The following is a 12798-nucleotide window of genomic DNA, read 5'->3' as shown; positions in this document are numbered from 1 at the left end:
ATCTTTGTCCACATTACACCCTGTCCGTGCTGGCCCCTCAACACAAACCCGAAGAGCACCCAGAGGTTGCACATCTGAATTGAAACCTGCCATCAGTTTGGTTTCCACGAAGAATCTAAGCAGTGTTTCCAAGGCAGGTAGTTTATCTGAAAGGTGATCCCAGGACATGCCAGAGAGGGGGTAAGTGAGACCAGGCAGAGAGTTACCAAGGAAAGTGTGTTAGCAAGGAAGTTACCACTGTGAGCAGCTGGGGTTTACTTCTGAGAGAATGGGAGACTGTCTAGAACACAGGTCTCCAAGGTATCCAATCCAAGAAGGGAGATGGGGTGTTTATCCACCAGCCTCCACCAATTGTTGGTAAGGACTGCTCCTGCTAGACATGGGCAGGGTGGACTTCGGGAGAAAACCTCCAAGCAAAAAGACATAGAAGCTAGGCCCTGGAAGGACCTGAAACGGTAAAGGTAGGAAGACATGAGTGTAGCCTACAAAGCATTCACTACAAACTCGACTTAAGCCTTTAAAAATAAGCCACCTAGTTGGTCTCATTTTCGACTCTCCTTAATGAAACACAAGCTTTAGCACTAGGCTGATTCTTAAAGAGTTCAGGACCAGGATGTCTTGCATTTAGGGAATTTCCTCCAGTGCTAAAAATAACAGCTACCATTCTAGGCGCTTGCTGCTTCCAGTTAGGACACAGAAGACCTTGGCTCCCACAGGAACACCAAAAACCAATGTGGGTAATATAAAAATCATACTCATAAATGGGACTACTGGAGAATAGTGGAGGCAGGAGAGACCTGATGAAGTGACTTCCAGAGAGAGAAGCCCTTTGTCAGTGAGCTGAGTCCTGGCTGGTCTGGATGCAGGGAGAGCAGAAGTCTGTGAACATCCAGAACTTTGCAGACTAGAGATGAAGCCAACCGGGCTCCTGGTGGTGCTGGAGACAGCTAGGATGTCCTGGAGTCTGAAAGATGATCATGTACAACAATAATTTGCTTAACAGAGGACAGTAGTCCTCTCCACCCCACCCAAATGTGCTAGTGAAAACACAAGTGAAGGCAGAACTGAGAAGCAGAAATTCCATCTGCGCCATCTCTCACATTCTCCCAGCACCTGAAACTGAGGAATCCCAAATCCAGTCCTTTGATCTAAGAGACTAACCCTTCCTGCCGAAGCTGGGTGGAGGACGTGGGGCTGACCACAGTGACCCACCATCCAGTCCCAGTCAGATGAACACTTGCTGAAATCTGAATAATCACGTCCTCACTTTCAGCAGATGAGAGCAGAACTTGAAATTTCTAGGGGAGGAAAAATCAGTATCCTCAGTTCTCACTTTTCTTCTATATATGATTCCCAGGATGCAGTAATAAAATCCAAAACCTGTTTGAAGGCAGGAATAGGACTCATAACCAAGGAAAAGCAGCTGCAGAAGCAAACCACAGATGATACAGATACAAGAATTAGCAGAAAAGAATTTAAAATATCTATCTTAAATAGGGACAGATGGGAAAAATAAATGAGTGGATGGAGAATTTCAGCAGAGAAATGGAAAAAAATAAGAAAACTCAGATTGAAATTATATATATATATAATTCCATATATTTATGTATATATATTATATATTATATATACATATATATAATATATATATCTCCAACCCCAGCTCTCATTTATTAAACTTCCCCAATGTGCAGGCATCACAAGGTGTCTTACAAATATTTGTAGAAATACACCTACTGAGTTATAAGATAGTATTAGCATCACTTACAGCAAGGAAAAGGGGACCTGGGTACAGGAGGTGCTGCTTTGAGCGGGCAAAGCCTGGATTGGAACCCATGTGTACTAATGGTAAAATTCATTCTCCTTCCTCATGGGGAGCCTATGGCTGAAAACTCCCAGATGTTATGCTTGCATTATTATGGTTATCTCTAGCATTTATGCGTTCTCTAAAAGTGGGTGGTGTAGGAGCTTGGGGCAATGCAAAGAAAGGACCTATCTGCACAATAGTGGTGACCAGGGATGGGTGATGGAGGTACTTAGCCCAGCCAGTGCTTGGCTAGAAGCTTCTCTAATAATAGATAGATGGCATCATCTACCACCAGACTTTCACTTCCATTAAACAGATGGAGGATTCAGACTAATAAACATGGTGAGAGACCCACAGACCACCCCAGCCTACCCTGTACACCTTGGTCCCTAGCTTATTGTTCTCCAGACAAAACCCAACTCATCACCTACCATGTTCCAGTTCTGAAGAGCATCCAGATTCCCCAAGACACTGGGGGACCCACCAGCTGAGACCGAGAAGCCCCACACACATCCCTGAAAACAGGGCCGGGAGTCCTGCCATTCCCCCTAGAAAGGGAGATAAAAGTGCACAAGGGAGAGTGAGAGGTCCATGGAGCACTTGAGGAGCAGGTCCCACCAAAGGCCTCGCTCTGGATGCAGGATGCTCTAGTACTTGATCCAATGAGTAGGAGAGGACAGTTTGTGCTGTGGGAGTAAACCAAGGCCAGGGTCAGGTCTATCTGGAGCAGTCACTGCATCCGTCACATTCCAGTGAAATAAGAACTTCTCCAAGTGACAGCTGCTGGGCACCTGCCTCAGGAAGACTTTGCTAGAAGGCAGATCCCCAGCCCTCATTTGAGACCAACTGAAATCAGAAGAGCAGATGTACCTGCTTGAGCCCCATCTGCAGGCTCAGCTCAGCTCAAATTCGTGGACCAAGCTTGGCCTTGGGCAGGAGGCAGCCATTGTTGGCCAGCTGGCCCAGGCAGCATGAACTGTCTCCTCTTGATGCCCCAGTTCTATAACTGGCTGTCTGCCCTCAGTGTCTCCTGGTCATTTCTTTTCCCCAGCCATCCCCAGTGCCCCTTCAAGGCCAGGTACTGACAGGACCCCATACCTGATCTTCCCCTGACACACACTTGTTCCCAACCCTGAGTTCCATTAAAGTCACCCACCCACCTCTGTGGTGCTCAATCTTGATGGCCTCTGCATCCTCATCCCAGATCTCTTTGTTAGCTTTGACTTTGGCTTACTGCACTTGTCCCTGGCTTATTTTGCCTCCTTGAAATGATCTCCTGAAATCAGATCCATTCCTGGACCCACACTTAGATTAGTTAAGAGGCCTTCAGCTTCAGGCAACAACAACAACAACAAAAAACCCACTTATAACTGGCTTCTTAAATCAAGGAAATTTATCAGTGTCTTTGAAACAGAGGAAAATGGACATCAGGCATGGTTTGCTCAGGGCTCCAGCCCATTTTCTGTGATTCTCTTATCACCAGCCTTCTCTGACTCCTTCCTTAGACTATCCTTTGAGGCAAAAGGTGACTGTAGCTGTTTCATGACTCATAAACACACACCACAATGACCAAAAGAGAAGGAGAATGTCTCCCTACCTACCCTACTTCTCATCCCTCACCTGACATGATCAAACAAAAATCTGAGTGGGCCAACTTGGGTCACCTGACCATCCCTGAACCAATCCCAAAGGAACTAGAGTAACCCTGTTGGCTTAGGGTAATCCAGAACTACCCATCCCTTATCTTCTTCTCCCCAGAACTGAGAATGTGATCAGTTCTACCCCAAATATATAGCTTTTGGTCCTTGACAGTTATCCAAAACAGATGAATGACCAAATGACAACTGCAGTATCACATGCCGCCTCAGTGGCTGCTTCCCCCTGACTGGTATAACACACCTGATAGATCTGTCACAGGTCTTTATGTGAATACAGGCTTTCATTTCTTTTGGGTGGATCATACAGAAGTGCAATTGCTGGGTTGCAGAGTGAACATGTTTGTAAGCAAATGCCAGCAGTTTTTCAAAGTACCTGAGCCATTTTGTATTTCCCACACTATGTGAGGATGCAGACACTCTGCATCATCAGCAGCACTGGGTATTATTTGTTTCATTTTGTTTCAATTTTAGCCATTCTAGTGAGAGTGGGTGGCATCACTATGGTTTTTCATATGCATTTCCCTGACGAGTCATGATGTTGAGCATCTTTCCACTTGCTTATATGCCATCCAGTATCTTCTTTGATGGAGACTCTGTTCAAAGCTTGGCCCATTTTTTAAATTGAAGTTTTGTCATTTTCTGCCACTGTTTCAGGCATCCTCTAACCATCACATTGGACCCCCTCCCCAAGCCCTTCTGTCCAGTTCACTTCCACTTTCACTAGAGCTTAGGGCCATTAGAAACTATTTAAAGTGGTCTTGGCCATGCTTTATTTCTTTCATTGCTGGCATGTGGGTTTGCAAAAGAGGTACTTAGAAGTGGTACTCTTCAGTTGTATGGGAGAAAATACAGAGGTCACCTCTCTTCACCCAGCTTGACTGTGTGTAGCAGTCACTGAGAGCTGAGATGCACAGTTCCAGAAATGTGAGGAGGAAAGCAGACATCTCTGGCAGCCGGAGCCGGACATTCCTCCCATATAATTCTCACGTTGCTCTTTGAAAGTGAACAAAGGGGATGGGGTTTCAGATCGGCTCCATCCTTGGAGGGGCTATTCTCAGGGTTGGCCAAGACTTTCAATGCACAAGGAGACCAGAACCTTACAGCCATCTCAGCTGGACACCGCACCCCCCACCCGCCAAAGAGAGTCCATCTTTTCAACACAAATGACATTTCTTTCCATGATCCTGCCCAAGTGAACACAGTGTCCTCCACACTGGTGTAGACGAGTGGGGCTCTTAGTAGGAATCTGCCCTGTGGGCTGGTGCCAAATTGAATCAGAGCCAAACTCCCCCTTAGTGAAATCACAAAAAGAGATATAAGCTGTGAACAACCAGCCCTCTCCCCGACCAGCAGCTGAAGCTGGATATTGATGGTAAATGTAGGGAGGATAGAAGCATCTCTGACAGACAGATACTTGTTTTATATAGTATTTCTCTTTAACCGACACGCTTTAGGTCCTTACCCTGTGCCAGGCACTGTCTTGCCACTCTGTGTATATTAACGCTCCTGGTCCTCACAACAGCCCTATGACGAGGACATTGTTTTTAGAAAAGAGGAAACTGAGCTCTGAGAGGCTGAGCAGTGTGTCAGCCACAGAACCAGGCTTTTAGGGTTGCAAGGATCCAGCCAGCAGCACCAAGCTAACTAGCTCTCTCTCAGGCCAAACTCAGAGAGCAGGTTTAGCCCCTGCCTTACCCAGCAAGCTCCCTCCATGTTGCGGTCATTCTCACCATCCCTCGAAGGATCCTCAGATGCCCCTCACTCCCAAATGGCATGTGCATGTGGCATCTGCTGAGCTTAACGTTCTTCTGGTGGACTCTGGTGTCTTGGGCCTGTGCACTCACACTTGGGCTCCATGGGGGTGCAGGCATCCCAGCACTTGGCACAGAGAGCCCCTCACCAAGACACTTGCCCTTTATTCAGTCAGAGCCTGCAGCAGCACTAGGGGAGGTGAAGAATTCTAATCATGACCTTCTAATTCCACCCCAGACACAAAGTCCTAGAAACCTCCCCATGATATAAGAGCACACAGAAGCGTAGCAAGTCATGAAAATATATCTGTAGTGAGACAAAGAAGGCCTTCTGCTGGGTGGCCATCAGAGTCCTCCCTGCTCTTAGCTCTTGTCTCCTCCCCCCACCACCTGGCACACATACAGAGCATTGCATGGGCAAAGAACAGACCAGATTTCATGTTTTGGATCCAAGCAGCTATGGTCAGAGTGCCCATGGCATGAGCCATAGCCAGCCCCTGACACTGAGAATCCCCAGGACTTACAATCCTGGGCTGCCTGCACAATAACGGTAATTAAAGGTAGCTTGTCTCTTTGTATTGTCATCTGTTAGTTTAAAGCCAGGGTAATAATCCATTGATTATCATCTAAGAGGAAATGTTTATTTTATATTCCTTCTTTGGTCAGTCAGTTCATTGAATGATGCAACATATGTTTACTGAGTGTCTAGTATGCACTGAAGAGATACTAGTGAAACAAAATCACATTCTAGCAGTGGCCTGTGGGATGTGAAGTACCCAAAAAAGATGATAGATTGCTAGATTAGATAGATGACAGGCAGGCAGACAGACAGACAGAGTTTGAGATAGCAAGGGAGTGAAAGGAGGAGATGATATATTATGGCAGGCGGTGGTCAGTGCTGTGAAGAAAAATAAAGCAAAGTAAGGGTCACAGAGAGGAGATGGGAGAAGAAATACCAATTCATAAAGAGTTTTCAGGAAAAGGACCTTTGAAACTGTTGATAGGTTCATGGGGTGAGAAAATACTCCTGTATTCCACTCCATGAAGAAAATGGCACCATCTAAAATGAAGACTCTGGTTCTGGGCACTGCTTTGAACTGTTAAGTCTCTCTGAGCAGAGAGAGCATGACCCCTAAGCACAAGACAGCTTCTGCCCGGAGACAGTGTAAAAGGCTGGTCTACTAACCTCACAAGGTAGAATAAGAAAAACACCAGTGGCAAGCGCAGCAGGAAGGGGTATGTGCAGTGACCACCACCATCCCCAGCAACCCTGAGCTTCGGGAGGAGGCTGCAGGCTGCAGAACTGTAGGGAAGCTCTACGTCACCTCCCTGAGCCCAGGCAGCTCACCTGTAGGGCAAGGACACCTGTGGCACCAAGCTGCTCTGTGGGTTTGGTGGAATGATGATCAGTGACATCGGCAACGATGACATCAGTCACCAAGTGGGCAGTGGCTCAGTGCCCGAAGCCATTTTCTGCCAGCAAGTATTCATGGCGACTCCATATGGAAACCTGAGAAAGAGCAGTGGGTGTTCAGACAGGTACAAGTGTGCCATGTTTGCGGGCAGGAAAAGGGCCTATTTGGAGCCTAGGGAAGGCAGAGTGTGGCTGAGAGAGAGCTCTGGTTGGAAGCAGATCATGGTGAGGATTTGGGTGAAATGGGGAGCCACTGGAGAGTTGCAAGCTATAGAGTAACATTACCTAATTTATACTTTGGGAAATTTACTCCAACTACCCGGGGGGCGGTGGGGAGGCACCCTCTGGAGACAAGATGGTGGCAGGGAAACTAGCTCGGAAGTCTATGGTGAGGCATGAGTTGAATTTGGGGCAGTAACAATGATAAGAAATGGTTGTCAGATGTAGAATATTTTTGGAGACGGTGCCAAGAGGATTTGCTGATGAACTAGAAGTGAGGGTGACAGAATAAGATAAATCATAGAAGATTCAAGATTTTTGTCTTGACCCATATAAATGGGTCCTGGCAATACAAATGAGTACAAATCAGTCATGAGAACTGAGGAGGGTTCGTTTTCAGAGCATAGCCAGCGTATTATCTAACATATTCTAAAGTCTACCCTGGTGTGTCAGATCCAGAAACTTGGTAAGGAGGCCAAAATACATTGTGGGATTTTATTTTCATTTTTTTCAATTCAAAGCCTGATCAGCCATCTATTAGTCACCAGCCTCTTTGCTAGGCAGCTTTTGTCACACACAGCCGTACTCAGCCTGCCTGAGGAACCCAGCCCAGCTGTCCTACAGAGCCACTGCCCCTGCCGGTGTCACTGCAAGAGAAAGCCCTGATCAGCTCCATCTAGGACCTCAGATGTAGTGACCCCGGAGTCCTGGATTGCAATGCCCATCTCATGTTACCCTCAGTCTCTGTGAACTTGCAGCTGACACCTGGGAGCTCCATAGCTCGGTGGTAGTCATGATCTTGCATTTGGTGAAGTCAGGTAAGAACAGTTGAAATCCCCAGCATTTACTATGATGTGGCTTGACTCATGATTTTCTCTACCACTTCCTTTCCCCTACCTACCCTGGGTCCGGACAGAGCTGGGATATCTTATCAGATCATACTAGGCTGCGGTACCATGGGGCTGTCTTTACTCCAGGTTCTCTGAGTTCCCAATGAGCCCTGTCTCTACTTGCTAACCCGGCAGGACTCGGTTTGCAACTTTAAAACAGGAGAAGCAACCACGGAAAATTTTGTGGATTTCTTTTTTGCCTTTTTTTTTAATATAACAAAACACTTTTATAGTTCACTTTTTTCTATTCCAGGCCAATCTCCTTTTATTTATGTGAAGTAAGACATTTATGCCCTCCTGATCCAGCTGCTCTTTCCTGCAGGGGAAATATCACTCTGCATTTAAATGGAAACCTTAAGACTGGACCTGAGCCTGAATCTCCAAGTGAGAAATAAACAAACGTCATTAACCTTTCCGGATAGCATGCAGACCGGTTTGGGGCAACAAGAGAGCTCATGTACCAAATGTCTGGCTTTTACAGTCAAATGGCATAGAGGTTGGCCTGGGGCTTTCCTCCCCTTGACCCCCTTGACTCAACCAAGGGACGGCTTATGTTTACGCAGCAGGAAGGGGCACTCTCTTTCCTGCAGTGGATATACATGAGCTGCCACTCTTCAGGAGATAGGGCAAGAAAATAGCTTGGGTGTGCTTTATTTGTTTGTCATTTTTTTCCCCAACTCAAACTGTGGCTGCAGTTGGGGCGTAGAAAATCAGAATTAGGGTACTTGATGCAGTAGCACCCAGTGGGGGGATGCAGGGCGAGGTCAACTGTTAACAGCATGGGACCCCTAGCTTTCATCATGTCAAGATCTTGGTTATTATACAGTAAACCTTGTTTTTTGCACTCTCTTGCTCTGCCTCTGATTACTGTGACACTCTGCTGCTTAGAAACATGGGTTCTGGGCTCCCCGTAGCATCGTTGCCTTTTTTCCTTTTTTGTTTTTTTAACAATATGTAACATTCTTCTGCTTCCAGTTACCATCTATTTTGAATTTCAATTAAAGATAGTTTTAGGAGCACCTGGGTGGCTCAGTCAGTTAAGCCACTGTCTTGCGATTGAGCCCTGCATTGGGCTCCCTGCTCATCAGGAAGTCTGCTTCTCCCTCCGCACCAACCCCCTCTTTTGCTGTCTCTCTTCTCTCTCTCTCTCTGTCTCTTTCTCAAATAAATAAATATTTTTTAAGCTGACTTTAAAAAAAAATAGGTTTAGTATTAACACCTCATCTTTATTGGGATTTCATCTGAGTTCATATAAAATGTTATAGATCTAGATACAGATATCAACTCAGTTAATGCTTCCATCAACCCCATGGAGTAGCTGTTTATCTCATTTTATAGATAGGAAGATTGAGCCCAGAGAGCGAGGTGAGGAAACTTGTCCCAGAGCACACATCCAGGAACAGCAGAGTTGGGATTCAGAACTAGACAGTCCCGTTCTAGAATTTGTATCCTTAATCACTGTGGAACAAAACCCAGCGAAGCAAAGCCATGCAGGGAGGTCTCTCTTGGTAGAAAGTCGTAGAAAAAAACACGATTTGCGATTGAAGGAAGAGGCCACCCCAGATTGTCAGCTCTTCTCTCTAGTCTAGAAGTGTCTACATATATGGAATTTCCTTTAAGGCTTTCTGTTATAGAACTTTCTATAGAAAGTGCTGAGACCAGCAGCCTAGTCGGGGGCGGGGGGTGGGATGGGGGGGCTGTCTCTCAATGAAAAACCAGATGATGGCTCCTTGCAGAAGCTGAGACTGTTCTGAGCTGCGTGTATACACGCCTGACTACAGCAGGTAGTGAAATGTGTTATGGGACAAAATTGATGTCAAGACCCTTTCTAATGCCCCTGCTATTGTGCAGGAACTTTCCACAGCACAGAGCAGCAGAGGCTTGCCCTCCCACTGTCCCACGTTGCTTGGGGTTGCCCCTGATTGATTCGTGCAGCCCATTCTGCCCTTGGCCTACATTTTTCCTTTTAGAGGAGTCCATTCTCTTGCCGGGAAAAGGAGGAAAGATGGAGAAGGACAGCCAGGTGGGGTCTTACTTGCCCTGAGGAGGCAAAGCTCAGGGGTGTCCCTGGTGAGATGTTGGTTTCCTGCACAAAGCTGTAGACCAAGGTAAGGCAGAAAAATCTCTTGCTTTTATCCAAGTGATAGGTTCAACTTCTGGCCCTCTTCAGCCTTCTGTTGCCTTTAGATCCTGCTGTCAGACCCTGCCAGCTCCTCCTGGATGAACCCAAGTGTGATTTAGAAGTAGAAGGCTCCTTATGAGTGATCAAGTCTCTGGCCCTGATGTGGCCAGGATTGGGGCTTACTTCACTAGTCCTACATGGTCCTGGCCCAAAATTCTGTGGGGTTCTGGTCTGAGCACTCCTGGCCATGCCACAGCATCGGCCCACTGAAGGTCCCCAACTGATGAGCCAGGCCCCTGGTGGGGGGTGCATGCTGTTGGCTATTTATGTTTTCAATTTTGCATTCCCTAATTTCTCTCCTTTTCCAAAGAAAAGAGTGGTGTGAAGAAGTGGGGACCATAGTCGGTATTTCTGAGTTTGTTTGAAGGCTTTTGGTGCTCAGATGTCAAGCAAGCTCCACCAGAGACAGAAATCAGTGAACCCCATAAGTAGACCAGAATTGACTTTGTATTTGTAACCAGATCCTGTGGACGGTCTAAATATCTGTTTGCCCAAGTGGGCTGGCCGGTGTCAAACCACTTAGCCACTGTTTCAGAGGGAAGTCCTTTCTCTGTCAGAAGGAAGGAGAGGGTTCCCGGAGCTTTCAGAGTGTCCAGACACATTTTCCCTTTAGTTCTTTTCTTGTTGTTCATCGAATCACTTATTCATTCTGGAATTAAGTGTGATATTGCCAGCCTTGGAGCTATGCATGCTCATAAACCAAGAAAACTCTGTGAATTCCTGGGGTACCAACTGCTGCTACCTTGGGGCTCTGCTCCCACTGAGCCGGGTATGCAAGTGAGCCCCATCATTCCAGGTGTGTGGAAGAATTTCCAAGGAAGGCCTGGGGCTGCAGTGGCATCATCCCACAAAGGGCAGCCCCACACAGCCCTGGTGTGGTCCAGCCACTTACTTAATCCGTGATCATTTACTGAGTGGTAGGTCTAGTGCTTGGGAAAATGATGACAAGACTGAAAGGGCCCCTGTTATTCCAGCCGAGGGAAGACAGATGGTAAATAAGCACCCATTAAATCAACAAGGTCATTTCCAATAGAAATAGTCTGAAGATACTAAGACAGGGTAACCTTGGTGACTCATGGAGAGTAAAGGGCTGGAACAGGACTGCCTCACGTGCTACAGGGAGCAAAGGGCTCTTTGGGGCTGCGGCCAGATGGGCAAAGACCTAGAACATTTCCAGGCAGAGAACTTCTACACAAGGGCCATGAGATGGGAACTATGGGGCAACTTACAGGAACAGAGAAGAAGCCAGTGCTTCTGGAAAGGGAGGACCCAGATGGCAGAGCCAGGGGTGAGGCTGGCCTGGCTCCTGAGGGTCCCGATGAAGGGTTTGGTTTCATTCAGGACCCTGTTCTAGGGAAATACTTGGGAGCACTTTTCCTGGTGCGACATCACAAAGGGTGGAAAGAATCAGAAATCTGCATGTTAACCAAGGTCTGTCAAGGCATTAGATGGTTCTAAACCAGGTTCATGCCACACGGGCAACATCTCTAATACCACCCAAGTGTGAGTCCCCACCCTATCTGCCTTTGGGTGTTGGCTCCAAACCCAAATTGCCGCCTCTGAGGAATTTCTCCAGTGACTCCCCCCACCCTCCCTCACCTCTCTCCAGCTCTGTATCCTCACATCAGAATAACCCCTTTTCGCTCAGCCTTTGTTCCGTTCCTGAAAGAGTATGCAGTCCATTAGCCTTAGCCACCTTCTCCTCTTCGTCTCATTCCAAATCCTTTTATCCTTCAAATTCCCAGCATCCCCCTCTTCCAGTGACCATTCTGATTAGCGAGTCCCAAGTCTGAGTGTTTGCCTCCCCCACTCAGGGGTCTATTTCCCCTTCCTCCCACACCCATGTTGGAATACTTGGTCTGACCAAGGTTTATGCCACTTCCAGGTGAAAGAGTTAAATTGGGAAGCCATTTGGGTGCTGAAGTATTGGAATTTGCTTGAGTGGTTTGGTGGTTTGTTATGAACAACGGGTCAGAATATTTGAAACCAGAACTGTCTATAGGTTCATGCAGCCCATTCTGCCCTTGGCCTACATTTTTCCTTTCCCTTTAGAGGAGTCCACTCTGTCGCACAGTTTCCCTGCGAATCAGTCTGGTGAACATGCCAACATGCTATCTGTCTCTCACAGTTAAAGAGTCATCTCCCAGGTATTACTTTAAGGTTGTAATGTGACAGATTTCTATTCAAGCTGAGCTTCCCCTACTTTCCAGACTCTCTCTGTGGTGCCTGCATTGAGTGTACCCTGTAGTTTTCATCTTCCCCAGACTAAAGTTGGCCTGTATCCTAGTGAGAGGCGATGGGTTTTACTGAGAGCAAGGCACTACACGTGCATTTTCTTGGTTATCCCTCCTAATAACATCAGGGTATAGTTACCCTTAATTTGAGAAATGAAGGCAAATATTTGACAAATATGATAGCTGGCCTCCAAGGTGACGTACCACTTCCTGGTATTCAGGGGTCTTTATTCCCTTCCCACACTAAACAAGGAAAAGCCATGTAATCAATAGTATATTGTGGAAAAGGCAGTATGTGGCTTTGGAGGCTGGCCATAAAAGGCACAGTAGCTTCTGCCTCCCCTTCTCTCTTGGGTCACTTGTCCTGGGGGAAGAGGCAGCCATGCTGTGAAGACACTCAAGCAGCCTTGTGGTGAGGTCAACGTGGGGAGAAGCTGAGGCTTTCTGCCAACACCACCAATTTGCCAGCCCTGTGACTGAGCCACTTCAGAAGCAGTTTCTTCTACTCCTGGAAGTCATCAGATGACTGTGACCCCAACCAACATCTTCCTGTAACCTAATGAGACCTTGAGCCAGAATGACCCAGATGAGCCACTTCCAAATTCTGAACCCTCAGAAACTCTGTGAAATAATAGCGTTTTTG

At 46.9% G+C, this 12798-nt stretch overlaps 1 protein-coding gene and 2 long non-coding RNA genes across 5 annotated transcripts in view; 2 read left to right on the top strand and 1 right to left on the bottom strand.

Annotated features, from left to right (window-relative positions):
• SLC24A3 (solute carrier family 24 member 3) overlaps nt 1–12798 on the top strand; it is a 481958-nt gene that overhangs the window by 358202 nt on the left and 110958 nt on the right. The gene's annotated exons all lie outside the window — the stretch shown is intronic.
• LOC140618003 (uncharacterized) lies at nt 4125–11265 on the bottom strand. The gene is made up of 3 exons (XR_012018166.1): nt 11151–11265; nt 6565–6726; nt 4125–4458 (listed from the first exon to the last, which is right to left on the bottom strand). It is a non-coding gene; the product is annotated as an uncharacterized lncRNA (long non-coding RNA).
• Nucleotides 4229–8583, top strand: LOC140618004 (uncharacterized). Its single transcript, XR_012018167.1, has 2 exons — nt 4229–7667; nt 7993–8583. It is a non-coding gene; the product is annotated as an uncharacterized lncRNA (long non-coding RNA).

Source organism: Canis lupus, chromosome 26 (genome assembly GCF_048164855.1).
Source record: "Canis lupus baileyi chromosome 26, mCanLup2.hap1, whole genome shotgun sequence".
Lineage (NCBI taxonomy): Eukaryota > Metazoa > Chordata > Mammalia > Carnivora > Canidae > Canis > Canis lupus.
Note: the sequence above shows the minus strand (reverse complement) of the source record. Positions and strands in the feature narration are given on the sequence as shown.